The following is a 12,067-nucleotide window of genomic DNA, read 5'->3' as shown; positions in this document are numbered from 1 at the left end:
GGTGGTTTATCCAATAGTGGTGATTTTGGTCAGTGTTGGTGTTTTTACCCAATGCTGGTGTTTTTACCCAGTGCTGGTGGTTTATCCAATGTTGTTTTTACCCAGTGCTGGTGTTTTTATCCAGTGTTGGTGTTTTTACCCAGTGTTGGTGTTTTTACCCAGTGTTGGTGTTTTTACCCAATGTTGTTTTTACCCAGTGCTGGTGTTTTTACCCAGTGCTGCTGTTTTTACCCAGTGCTGGTGGTTTATCCAATGTTGTTTTTACCCAGTGCTGGTGTTTTTACCCAGTGCTGGTGTTTTTACCCAGTGCTGGTGGTTTATCCAATGTTGTTTTTACCCAGTGCTGGTGTTTTTACCCAGTGCTGCTGTTTTTACCCAGTGCTGGTGGTTTATCCAATGTTGTTTTTACCCAGTGCTGGTGTTTTTACCCAGTGCTGCTGTTTTTACCCAGTGCTGCTGTTTTTACCCAGTGCTGGTGGTTTATCCAGTGTTGTTTTTACCCAGTGCTGGTGTTTTTACCCAGTGCTGCTGTTTTTACCCAGTGCTGGTGGTTTATCCAATGTTGTTTTTACCCAGTGCTGGTGTTTTTATCCAGTGCTGGTGGTTTATCCAATGTTGTTTTTACCCAGTGCTGGTGTTTTTATCCAGTGTTGGTGTTTTTATCCAGTGTTGGTGTTTTTACCCAGTGCTGGTGTTTTTACCCAGTGCTGGTGTTTTTACCCAGTGCTGGTGTTTTTACCCAGTGCTGCTGTTTTTACCCAGTGCTGCTGTTTTTACCCAGTGCTGGTGGTTTATCCAATGTTGTTTTTACCCAGTGCTGGTGTTTTTACCCAGTGCTGCTCCCTGCAGGGAGGGGCTGTGAGCACTCAGAGCTGCTGCCTGGGTCCCTCCTGTTCCTGCTGAGGGAATTTGGGATCCCCTGGCAGCTCTTTGGGGTGGATGCTCCTGCTGCCTGCAGAGGCTGAGCTGGGACAGACACAGGCAGAGCAGAAGGAATAAAATCTGTATTTATTGAAAGGATAAATTTCACTTTGGGCAGTGCAGGAGCCTGGCTGGGGTTACACCCAAATCAAATCCCAGATGGATCCTGGCCATGAGTTTTACACTTTTATGAGTTTTGGTTCATCCACACATTGGGGTCAGTTATTCACCATCTCACCCAAATGTCCCCAAACTCCAGAACTGCTGCAATGCTCCTGGGGGGGGCAGAGGAAGAGCCTTTGGTTTGGGGTGGGTGGTGGGAGATGAAGAGAAACAGAAAGGAATTTATTTATAATTAGTCAGGCATTGATGGGTTTTTTTTCCTTCTATAATTGAATATTTTGGTGAAAGATGAAAATGTGATTTTATGGGCAGAAGAAACCTGTTTGGATGATTTATGGCATTTTTCATCACCAGGAGCATTGAAATGTGCAGGAAAAGGAGAAGGATGAAGATTCCCTTGTGGTGGCTCCACCTTGCTTTGTATTTATTGCTAAATATCCTAAATATCCTAAACCCTTAAACCCTGAAACCCTGAGCTCCCCTGTGGTGTCACACACTCCTGGTCACTCTGCACACCCTTGGCCCCAGTTCTGCCATCCCAGTTTGGAGTTTCTCAGTTCCCAGGTCAGGAGCAGAGCTCTCCTGGGGTCAGAATTCTGAAATTCTCCCTGAATGGTTCCACCATAATCTGTGGTTCTTTCCCTTTCAGAGCTTTGGGGTTTGCACATTTTGGGAGCAGTGCTGGCTCTGCTGCAGTCTCACCCAGCTGTGCTTTGCCCCTGCAGGAGCCGTGGTTCCAGCTGCCCTCAGAGGTGCAGAACAGCTGGCACAGCTGGATGCTGCCCCCACAGCTGGGGCTGGGCTGTGGCAGCAGGGACCTGTCCCAGTTCCCCACGCTGGAGGAGGGGCTGCTGTCCTCAGCAGAGGCTTCTGGAGCCTCACCCCTGGGTGAGTCCAAGTCATTCTGCACAATTCAGATTTTACTGTTCCTGGGTCTGACCTTTCTTCAGTGGGAAATGAGGTTTGCAAAGTGTTTGGTGTTGTCCTGGTTTAAGGACACGTGTCTGCCAATAAAGGCAGGAGCTTCTCTTTGAAATGGAGAATGTAAACCCCTCCCTCCAAATTGTTATCATTGTGAAATGAAGGGGCTCTCAGGCAAAGATCTGGGAATTAGGAATAACAGTTCTGCACTAGGAAAATTAAAATAGCAATGCAGCATTACACAGAACAATCCCAGCCCTGCCAGAGTCAGAATCCAAGCTGGCACAGTCAGTCAGTCAGGGTGGTGGCACAGTCCCATTCCATGGTGCTGCATCCTCCTGCAGGGGCAGATGTGGCTCAGCTGGAGCAGTGCTCCTGGAGAAGGTGCAGTTTCCTCTGAAGCTCCAGGGATGATGTGCAAGGGTCTGGTTTTCCTCTGGGATCCAGTGGAAAGGCTGCTCTGCTGTTCCAAATGTCAGTTTTTCTCTAGGTAGGAAAGGCTTGGCTCCTGCCCTGGCTGGAGCATCTCCCAGTGGGATGATGGAATTTTATCAGCCATGCCCTGGGACTCAGTGGCCATGAACAGGAGATATCTGCTGGAGGGAGGATGGGCTGTGGAAGATAAAGATGATTGCCCAGCTGGTTTAAAGATGCCCATGAGCAGAGAATGTGTGCCAGGAGATCAGGGGCACTGCCCTGGCTGGGTGCTGTTAGAATTTACATTTCTGGCCACACCAACCCAACACAGTGGCCATGCCTTGTCCTTGCCCTCATCCTCTGGGCAGGATTCTTGTGTTTCCTGCATTTCCAGCCCTTTTCCCCATTATGGTTTGACATAACTGGAAGCAATTTAATGAAGATAAACCTGTTTCTCTTTGTCCAGCTCTGTGTTTGGTGTGGGCAGGGTGGAGGAGAGGTTAGAGGGAAGGCAACCATCACTGCAACACTCCTTTATTTCTTCTCCTCCTCCTTAAAAAGTGTCTTGGGTGTGATGTCAGGAGGAGAGGAATGACAGTGACAGTTGTACTGAAGTGCTCCTGCTGCTCCTTGGAACAGCCTGACAGAGCCAAGGCTTTGTTTTTGTTTTGCCTTCCTTTTTTATCCCCCCAAATGGCAGCTTGACTGTGGCATTCAGACCTGTCAGCAGCCTGGGAGGAAAAGCAGCAGGCCCAGCTCTGCCTGCTCCTCACTGAGGAGCCTTCTGACCTTCAGGGTGGCAGCAGGAAAATTCCTGTTTTGACAGAGAGCAGCTCTGCCATCCCTGCCTGCTGCAGCCTGGGCTCCTGCTCCTTTCCTCCTGTGCCACCCTGCTCAGGAATACAGCAGATACTAAAATCTCATTTCCTTTCTCTAAACTTCCATAAAAGCATCTTAATTGTATTGCTGTTGCAAATTTGGTTATTTCTATCTGGGTAATTATCCTCTCGCTACCCAGAGTTCTGAAGGAATTAAAAATTTTGATTGGAAGTGTTAAATTAAGAATTATTAGGCAGGGTTGCCTTGTGGTTGGCTGTCCCTGGTCAGGTGATGCAGTGTGGGTGGAGCTGATTAATGAAAACTGGATTTTTAATTTTTTTTTTGTATAATGATAATTTTTCTGATGTGGTTGTGCTCCCCTAAGTGGTGCAGACTGTGGCTTGTCTGAGTGGTTGGAAACTAATGAGCCTGAATTAAATAAATGGCATTTCTGGGTTAGGAAGTCACTCCCTTGACCACAAATTGCTCTTTCCCTTTAAAAATAAAAGCTTGCTTAGAATACTGGGAGTATTTTTGCACATGTCTGTATTATTTACACTCCTCAGATACCAGTTTAGAGCTGAAAAAGGGGAAACCCCCCCAAACATGCAGTTATATCTAAACCCCACAGATAATTACATATTAGAGTTGCTTTTATTCTTGTGCTGTGAACCATTTCCATTTGTTTTGGTAAGTAATGAACTGGAAAAAAATACACTAAGTTCCCCAAAGGGCAGAGAAATGCAGGGCAGAAGCTGAAATGGATTGCTGCAGCAATCACCTCTGTCTGCTAGGTCTGATTATTATTTGAACTCAAGAAAAAAATGCCCCCAGCCTTTGCTGGGGTCAGAGTTTATGGAAAAATGGAGAGTAGGGAAGGGGATCCAGGGTTTGTAAAGAAATAAAAGGTGATGGGATAAAATCCTGGGTGATCCCACCTGGAAACCAGGAGGGGGGTGCTGGCTGGTGGAGCAGGATGGGGATAGCACAGGAGGAGTTTTAGGGTAAGTTTGGGGTGGCACAGGAGGAGTTTTAGGGTAAGTTTGGGGTGGCACAGGAGGAGTTTTAGGGTAAGTTTGGGGTGGCACAGGAGGAGTTTTAGGGTAAGGTTGGGGTGGCACAGGAGGAGTTTTAGGGTAAGTTTGGGGTGGCACAGGAGGAGTTTTAGGGTAAGTTTGGGGTGGCACAGGAGGAGTTTTAGGGTAAGTTTGGGGTGGCACAGGAGGAGTTTTAGGATAAGTTTGGGGTGGCACAGGAGGAGTTTTAGGGTAAGGTTGGGGTGGCACAGGAGGAGTTTTAGGGTAAGTTTGGGGTGGCACAGGAGGAGTTTTAGGGTAAGGTTGGGGTGGCACAGGAGGAGTTTTAGGGTAAGGTTGGGATGGCACAGGAGGAGTTTTAGGGTAAGGTTGGGATGGCACAGGAGGAGTTTTAGGGTAAGGTTGGGATGGCACAGGAGGAGTTTTAGGGTAAGTTTGGGGTGGCACAGGAGGAGTTTTAGGGTAAGTTTGGGGTGGCACAGGAGGAGTTTTAGGGTAAATTTGGGATGGCACAGGAGGAGTTTTAGGGTAAGATGGGGATGGCAGTGCCAGGAGTGGATTTGATACAGGATGAGAAAAATGGATTTAATCTGGGAGGGAGGAGGCTCCAGGGAGTTAAGGGGGGGATTCCCTTCCCCTTCCCCTGGGATCTCTGGGATTTTGGGGCTGGGCTCTCTGGGGTTTTGGGGCTGGGCTCTCTGGGGTTTTGGAGCTGGGCTCTGGTATTTTGGGGCTGGGCTCTCTGGGGTTTTGGGGCTGGGCTCTCTGGGGTTTTGGGGCTGGGCTTTCTGTGCTTTTGGAGCTGGGCTCTGGTATTTTGGGGCTGGGCTCTCTGGGCTCTCTGAGGTTTTGGGGCTGGGCTCTCTGTGGTTTTGGGGCTGGGCTCTCTGGTATTTTGGGGCTGGGATCTCTGGGGTTTTGGGGCTGGGCTCTCTGTGCTTTTGGAGCTGGGCTCTCTGGGGTTTTGGAGCTGGGCTCTCTGGTATTTTGGGGCTGGGCTCTCTGGGGTTTTGGGGCTGGGCTCTCTGGGGTTTTGGGGCTGGGCTCTCTGTGGTTTTGGAGCTGGGCTCTGGTATTTTGGGGCTGGGCTCTCTGGGGTTTTGGGGCTGGGCTTTCTGTGCTTTTGGAGCTGGGCTCTGGTATTTTGGGGCTGGGCTCTCTGGGCTCTCTGGTATTTTGGGGCTGGGATCTCTGGGGTTTTGGGGCTGGGCTCTCTGGGGTTTTGGGGCTGGGCTCTCTGGGGTTTTGGGGCTGGGCTCTCTGGGCTCTCTGTGGTTTTGGGGCTGGGCTCTCTGGGGTTTTGGGGCCGTGCTGGCCCCTCTCAGTGCCCTGTGCTGTTTTCCCCCAGACCTACAGGACAGCAGGCTCTCTCCCTGCCTGCCCCTGCTGCTGGGCCCTCCTGCTGACTCCTTCCTGCAGCAATCCCAGCTGGATTTCCTCCCCCTGAGGTGGGTCAGGGTCCTGGGGCTGCTCCTTCCCTGTGGTCTTGCCATGGGTGCTGAAACCAATCCTCTGTTTACAGGAGTAAAACATGATGGATATAACTAAAATACACAAACAAAATGCAAATATGCAAACCCCAGTGCTGGATGTGCTGGAATTGTGGAATTCACAACACCAAGTTGGGGTTAAATGCACAAAGAGCTGTTTCAGTAAAAGGCTTTGTCACCTTCATTTCAGGTGCTCTGCTTGCACAGGGTAATATTTATTGGGGTTTGATATCATGGGGTTTTATGTAAAGGAATTATTAATTAAACAATCCCCAATATGAATATTAGAACTTTATTGGAATTTGTTGCTTATCTGAGACCTGGCTGCTTTTATATCCTTTAAAAAAATAATTGATGTAATGAGCTGCAGTAGGTGATTTATATTAAAAAATCACAGACAAGCTGGGATACATGTAAGGACATATTGCAAATTTTACTTAGCTAATTTTATTTATTTGTGTAACTAATAACAGCCTGTCAGTAAAAAATGTTTTGGTCCTAAACATATTGAAGAATATTGCTGTGCTAAGTAGAAATTGATATAAGTTATTGTTATTATTATTGTTATTATAGTTACTGTTATTGTTAGTTTTGAGCCTTTTTTTATAGGAGATTTTTTGTTATTTCTTTGCGTTCCTTCAGTTTTTTCCCCTTTAGGGGATTAATTCATTTTGAATATTGCTGACCCCCAATTGTCCCCTGAAGTTCTTTCACCCCTGATTGAAACCAGATGTTAAAATAACAGGAATGATCAGGAATTCCCTTTTCTGTCCCTTGCAGAGCAATCCCAGATGTTTCTGGGGCATCCCTGGCTGGTTCTGAGCCTTCCCAGGTGCCTGGGAGTGCATCCCTGCAGGGCCCAGCCCCTCCCAGTCCATCCCAGCACCCCCAGCCCGTGGGCCCTGCAGCTGCTGCCCTGCCTGGGCACCCAGCACAGCCAGCTGCAGAGGAGGAGCACAGCTGGAGCACAGCTGGGAGGGATGGGCCCTGCCCTGGACCCTGCACTGGTCACTGCACTGGCCACTCCCCTGGACCCTGCACTGGGCCCTGCACTGGACCCTGCACTGGCCACTCCCCTGGACCCTGCACTGGCCACTCCCCTGGACCCTGCACTGGCCACTCCCCTGGACCCTGCACTGGGCCCTGCACTGGACCCTGCACTGGCCACTCCCCTGGACCCTGCACTGGTCACTCCTCTGGACCCTGCACTGGGCCCTGCACTGGACCCTGCACTGGCCACTCCCCTGGACCCTGCACTGGTCACTCCCCTGGACCCTGCCCTGGCCACTCCTCTGGACCCTGCACTGGACCCTGCCCTGGTCACTCCTCTGGGCACTCCTCTGGGCACTCGTGGCAGGGCAGTGCTGGCCCAGCTGCTGCCTCTGAGCTCTCAGAGCAGGACAAGGAGTCCCCAGGGCAGGAGGAATCCTCCTCCTCCTCCTCAGGGAGCTCCTCCTATGGAACTGCCCAGACCAAATTCTCTGAGAGGAGCGAGAGGGGGGAGCAGCAGCTGGAGGTGGCAGGGGCTGGGGCAGGAGCCCTGGAGGGGCAGGAGGGGCCTGGGCTGGGCTGCAGGGGCTCTGGGGGGCTCCTGGCTGCCCCTGGGCAGCTGCAGGGGGGCAGGCTGGGCACAGAGCAGCTGCCCCCAGCCCTGGGCACTGCCCCCAGCCCTGGGCACTCCCCAGGGGCTGCACTGGGCAGGGAGGAGCTGTCAGGCTCTGACTGCTCCATCCAGAGGGGGCACAGGGGCACTGAGAGCTGCCCCTCCTTCAGCCTGGGGGCTGAGGGCTCCTTCTCTGCCCTCCTGCCTCATCCCACCTTCCAGTCCACTCCCGGGCTGGGCCTCAAGAGACCTGGGAGGGCAGAAGGACCTGGAGCCCTGGAGATGCCTTCAGACCTGCAGGCCTCTCCTTCCTGCTCAGATGGAGCCTCAGGGAATTCCCCTGGGGAGCTGCATCCTCCTGAGAGTGCTGAGAGAGAAACCCCTGGGCACTTGGGGTCCCTGCAGCTGGGATCCCCCTGCCCTGACAGGACCCAGTCCCTGCAGCTGGGATCCCCCTGCCCTGACAGGACCCAATCCCAGTCCCAATCCCTGCAGCTGGGATCCCCCTGCCCTGCCAGGACCCAATCCCAATCCCAGTCCCTGCAGCTGGGATCCCCCTGCCCTGACAGGACCCAATCCCTGCAGCTGGGATCCCCCTGCCCTGACAGGACCCAATCCCAATCCCTGCAGCTGGGATCCCCCTGCCCTGACAGGACCCAGCCCTGCCCAGCTCTGGCTTTCCTGGGGAAGGAGGGGCCCTGGAGGCTGGTGCAGGGTCCTGTCCCAGCTGTGTTTCCCCCTGCCAGCGGGGCTGTGGCAGCTCAGGGCAGCCCCAGGCAGCCCCAGGAGTGCCCTGCTGCTCCCTGCAGCCACTCAGCCTCTCTGGGCACCTTGCATTTCCCTGCCAGGACCCTTCTGAGCCCTGCTCTGGGCAGGTCCCAGTCTGACACTGCTCTGAGTGTTGGCAGCAGGGGCAGAGCCTGGGCTGGGCATCAGCCAGAGCCCCTGCAGCCCCCAGGGCACAGCAGCCCTGCCCTGGCAGCCCCCAGGGCTGAGCAGGACCCCCCTGGGACCCCCAGGACACAGCAGAACCCCCCTGCAGCCCCCAGGGCTCAGCAGGACCCCCCTGGGACCCCCAGGACACAGCAGGACCCTCCTGCAGCCCCTAGGACACAGCAGGGTCCCACGGGAACCCCCAGGACACAGCAGGACCCCCCTGGAACCCCCAAGGCTCAGAGCCCCCCTGGAACCCCCAGGACACAGCAGGACCCCCCTGCAGCCCCCAGGGCTCAGCAGGACCCCCCTGGGACCCCCAGGACACAGCAGGACCCCCCTGCAGCCCCTAGGACACAGCAGGGTCCCCCTGGAACACCCAGGGCTCAGGGCCCCCCTCCAGCTGTGCACAGCAGCCCCAGCTCAGCCCCAGATGTTTTTGGGAGCTCCCCAGCTGGTGAGGAGCAGCCCCCCAGCCCAGACCCCCCCCCTGCTCTGGCCAGGGCAGGGGGGGACAGTGCCCCCTCCCCCCGAGCGCTGCTGGAGCCCCCCAGGCAGGAGGAGCTGGACATTGAGCAGAGGATCCCGGTGAGTTTGTCCTGTTCCACTGCAGCCACAGCTCACTCTGCATTTCCCAGCCTCACCCTTTCTCTTCCCAGTTACCCATTTTTTCCCAGATTTACTCATTTTTGTCCCCCAGAATTACCCTTTTTTTTTTCCCAGTGACCCATTTTATTTCCATAATTACCCCGTTTCTTTTCCAGAGTTAACCATTTATTTTCCCAGAGTCATCAATTTTTTCATTTACACATTTTTTCCCCAGACTTTTCCATTTGTTTTTCAGACTTTTCCTTTTTTTTTCTCCCTCACTGCTGCAAACCTTTGCTGAGTCATAAAATCCCCTCCAACTCATCTGCCCTCTTAGTTACCCAGTTAAACTGACTCAGCAATTCTTCTGCATCAAAACTTGCTCCCATTTCTGTTCCTTCTTCAGCTTCTGCATCCCCAGATCTCTGTTACTCACACATGAGACCCTCCTGTCTCATCCTTGTCCTTCCCAGCAGGGAGGGAGAAGGGTTTGACCCCAACCTGTGTGTTCTCCCATCCCATTTTCCCATTTTCCCATTATCCCATTTTCCCATCTCATTTTCCCATCCCATTATCCCATTTTTCCATCCCATTTTCCCATCCCATTATCCCATCATCCCATTTTCCCATTATCCCATTATCCCCTTTCCCCATCCCATTATCCCGTTTTCCCATTTTCCCATCCTCCCATTATCCCATTTCCCATTATCCCATTATCCCATTTTCCCATCCTCCCATTATCCCATTTCCCATCCCATTTTCCCATCCCATTATCCCTTTTTCCCATCCCATTATCCCATTTTTCCCATTATCCCATTTTCCCATTTTCCCATTATCCCACTATCCCACTATCCCATTTTCCCATTATCCCATTATCCCATCCTTCCATTATCCCATTATCCCATTTCCCATTATCCCATTTTCCCATTATCGCCTTTTCCCATTTTCCCACTATCCCACTATCCCATTTTCCCACTATCCCACTATCCTATTTTCCCATTATCCCATCCTCCCATTTCCCATTATCGCCTTTTCCCATTTTCCCATTATCCCATTATCCCACTATCCCATTATCCCATTTTCCCATTATCCCATTATCCCACTATCCCATTTTCCCATTATCCCACTATCCTACTATCCCATTTTCCCATTATCCCATCCTCCCATTATCCCACTATCCCACTATCCCATTATCCCATTTTCCCATTATCCCATTATCCCACTATCCTACTATCCCATTTTCCCATTATCCCATCCTCCCATTATCCCATTATCCCCTTATCCCAGCCTGCCATCTGTGCTGTCTCCCCAGATCTACCTGCACACCCTGGGCATCCAGCAGTCCCCCAGCTCCCTCCTGGCTCCCTTTGTGCCCCCGGCCCTGCAGGAGCTGCAGTTCTCCCCGTGGCAGCCCAGGAGGCTGCAGCCCCCCCTGGCACAGGGTGAGGGGGCTGGGCTGGGCTGGGGCTGGGCTGGGGTGGGGCTGGGGTGGGGCTGGGGGCTGGGGTGGGGCTGGGGTGGGGCTGGAGGCTGGGGTGGGGCTGGGGGCTGGGGGCTGGGCTGGGGGCTCTCACTGCTGCCTGGCTCTGTGCCTTCCCTTGGGGAAGCTTCAGACCTTGCATTGCCTTGGTCTCTCTTTTCCCAAGAGTCCTTCAGAAGGAATCATTTGGGAAATGGGGCCAGACCTTTCCTTCTTGGGAGAGGAATCATTCTTGGTTTCTTCTGCTTTCTGGGGTTTCTTGGTGTGTTTGTTTCTATGGGTGGCCAGATGTGTCCTTAAATCCATTCACCCATCCAGATCAGTCATGACACCCAACTCTGCCAGAGCTCCCAGGGGCTGTGCAGGGCCAGGGCTGGCATGGATGAACCCACCCAACTCAAGATATTCTATAATTCTGATTAGTTTTATATTTTCTGTGATATTTGAAATCCCCCAGAGCTTTCCTTCAGGAGACAATTCTCATGGAAATCCCAATCCAAGTCTCATCCTAAGAGCAGCCCCTGAAACATTTCCCTGTGTCTGAGCTCTCCCTTCCCTGAGTGTGCCCTCAGCACAGAAGGGGCACGTTTTGAGCCACATTAATGAGTGTTGCTGTGTTCCTCTGCAGGTGCATTGCTGCCAGCCCTTGAGATGTCCCAAGCCAGCTGGGACTCAGCCCTGTCCCCTCTGAGCGTGTCCCTTGCCCTGGGCTCTGAGCCTGCCTCGGCTGTGCTGTCCCCCCAGGAGCTGAGCCCCCAGGAGCCGAGTCCCAGCTCCCCCCAGGAGCCGAGTCCCAGCTCCCCCCAGCTCTCTGGGCAGCCCCCAGCCAGCCCAGGGGCCCAGCTGGAGGAGGTGGCTGCCCCAGGGTGCCCAGCCCGGGGGGCAGGGGGGTCCCCTGGCTGTGCTGGGGCAGAGCAGGAGCTGCCCAGCTGCTCCTCGGGCACTGGGACTCAGGGGGAGTCAGAGAGAGAATCCCAGAGCTCCAGGGTGGGAAGGGAGAGCAGCCAGGGGCAGGACAGGGACCCCCTGGGACCTGGGGTTCTGCAGGACAGGGACCCCCTGATGGGAACTGGGGCAGATCAGGACAGGGATTCCCTGCTGGGATTTGGGGCAGTGCAGGACAGGGATTCCCTGCTGGGATTTGGGGTCATTCAGGACAGGGATTCCCTGATGGGATCTGGGGTCATTCAGAACAGGGATCACCTGCTGGGCTCCGGGGTCATTCAGGACAGGGATTCCCTGCTGGGCTCTGGGGTCATTCAGGACAGGGATTCCTTGCTGGGCTCTGGGGTCATTCAGGACAGGGATTCCCTGCTGGGATTTGGGGCAGTGCAGGACAGGGATTCCCTGCTGGGCTCTGGGGTCATTCAGGACAGGGATTCCCTGATGGGATTTGGGGTCATCCAGGACAGGGATTCCCTGATGGGATTTGGGGTCATCCAGGACAGGGATTCCCTGCTGGGCTCTGGGGTCATTCAGGACAGGGATTCCCTGATGGGATTTGGGGCAGTGCAGGACAGGGATTCCCTGCTGGGCTCTGGGGTCATTCAGGACAGGGATTCCCTGCTGGGCTCTGGGGTCATTCAGGACAGGGATTCCCTGATGGGATCTGGGGTCATTCAGGACAGGGATTCCCTGCTGGGATTTGGGGTCATTCAGGACAGGGATCACCTGCTGGGCTCTGGGGTCATTCAGGACAGGGATTCCCTGATGGGCTCTGGGGTCATTCAGGACA

At 53.5% G+C, this 12,067-nt stretch overlaps 1 long non-coding RNA gene across 3 annotated transcripts in view; it reads left to right on the top strand.

The window, feature by feature from the left end:
- Positions 1-7,171, top strand: part of LOC306816678 — a 162,702-nt gene extending 155,531 nt beyond the window's left edge. For all 3 annotated transcript variants that reach the window (XR_013777749.1, XR_013777750.1, XR_013777751.1), the window contains exon 3: positions 7,152-7,171. This is a non-coding gene — a long non-coding RNA (uncharacterized lncRNA). The remainder of the gene's footprint in view (positions 1-7,151) is intronic.
- Positions 7,172-12,067: the final 4,896 nt, after the last annotated feature.

The sequence above is a fragment of the Erithacus rubecula genome, assembly GCF_903797595.1.
Source record: "Erithacus rubecula genome assembly, contig: scaffold_141_arrow_ctg1, whole genome shotgun sequence".
In the NCBI taxonomy this organism is placed as follows: Eukaryota; Metazoa; Chordata; class Aves; order Passeriformes; family Muscicapidae; genus Erithacus; species Erithacus rubecula.
The sequence above is the reverse complement of the archived record's forward strand: the minus strand, read 5'-3'. Positions and strand labels throughout refer to the sequence as shown.